Raw genomic sequence first — 1948 nt, 5'->3', positions numbered from 1 at the left:
ATGGAGGCTAGAAAATAGTATATCAGAGAAACCATGTAGCTATAATTCTACTACAATGTAGAAAGGAAAACAGAATTGGTGAATTCCATATAACCTGTACCGCTACTTTCTTGTATCTGGTTCCCCAATAAGTTTTCTCCCTTTTGTTCTAAGAATTTATCCATGTCCATATATATATGGATTTTATTTGTATAGCTGGATTATTTCTTCTTTTCTGCTCCAGACTTTTATAATGTTCATTTCTTTTTCTTGTCTTGCTACATTAAGATATCCATTAAAATATTAAATAAAAACAATGATAGAATTCTTATCTTGTTCCCAATTTAATATAAATGCTGCTTAAAATTTTCTTTCTTAGGTGAGATATTTGTTCTAGGTATTTTATGTATCCCTTATGAGGTTAAGGAAGCTATGTTCTAGTCACGATTTGCCAGAATGAGCTGACACTTGTGATATGAATAGTGGCAATCATTCACAGTCTAGCCACAGGAAAAAGTGATTGAATGAGGTTTAGTCTCTGAGGAGTCATGTGAACTACTTGAGGGACAGCATCTTTCTAATCTCTGACATCTTTCTAGAAATATTTATATTTCTTCCAGAACAAGTTCTGATCCAACTTACCTGGGAAGCAGGTGGTTTAGGAGGGTATTTATATTACATTTACTCTGACATCTAGAGCTAGAGCCTGAGCTAGAGAATAGAAACCTGCAAACCAGAAGACCCACATTACAATCTTAGTTCTGATATCAGCCCACTTCCTGATATTGATCAGTATGATTGAAACATATTTCATATGGGATTTTTATTATATCAGGTCTCAGGCTCTGTCATCAGAATGTTACATACTTTGCAACATTGTCCACAATATACTGATGATATGGATATTATTAATGTCCCCCTTTTATAAATGAGGAAAACCTGGTGTGAGGCCTGAGATCATAGAACAGTGTAAACATCAGAGCCAAGACTGGACCATAACTGTGATGAAACAGAACCCCATGTTAACAATGAATTTTCTGTACAAGTCGTTATCCCTCTCTGAACTTCCCATCTCTTATTCATAAAACCAAAGTGTGAACTATCCAGGAATAAGCACTTCCATGCAAATAGGTTTAATACAAAAAATATTAGAATTTTTATGGTGCACATAGTTTTCTAAACATGCATATTTATTTCAATTTGAAAACACAACATCTGCAACAGTACTTATGCATTTGTTGTTATTTTGTTTTCACTGAAAGTTTTCACTTTAGGGCTAGAATTTCAGATACAACATCATTAACACGCACTGTGCTATTTACATGTGCTGAATTCTAATTTGGAGGCTTTTAATATGTATTGTTGTGGGAAAATCTAGTTTGGTGGGTATGGGTGAGTTGACCCACATAGGCAGAGGAGGTTGTTGAAGGAAGTGGGGGTACAAAAGTACCAAACTTGAATTAGAGTAGACAAAAAGACTAACCAGGAGATTCCTATTGAAGAAGTAAGTCAAGAGTGTAATATTTGGAAAAAGAGTCCAATGAGGAAACAGAAAGGGGGCTATGAGATATGATGTGAATAAATGACTTTCTTTCTCCAGTCTCAGCTTATAAATTAGCAAGATACAATATTTTGAGTGGGTAAGGTGGGCTTTTGCAAGGGATTCATCCATCTCTTGCTTTATTGTTGTGTGTTTAGGAGGTTACAGAAGCTACGTCTCTAGCAGTAAATTCTCAGTCTGTTACTTGGCTCTATAGTAGAAGCATCTTTATTCAGTGGCAGTTATGTAAGAACACAGAATCCTTCTGACAGGCTAGAGGGAAGGAGACTGAGAAGGTCACGTATAAGACACTTGTATGTACATTGTTTTATGTTTGTTGTTCTAATTATTGGGATACTGGAATATGAGAACCTGACTGCATTTTGACTATTCCCTCGAGACAGAGAAAGAGGATTTTTTCAACTCAGT

Source organism: Otolemur garnettii, unplaced genomic scaffold (genome assembly GCF_000181295.1).
Source record: "Otolemur garnettii isolate 467f Iridium unplaced genomic scaffold, OtoGar3 scaffold00216, whole genome shotgun sequence".
NCBI lineage: Eukaryota > Metazoa > Chordata > Mammalia > Primates > Galagidae > Otolemur > Otolemur garnettii.
Note: the sequence above shows the minus strand (reverse complement) of the source record.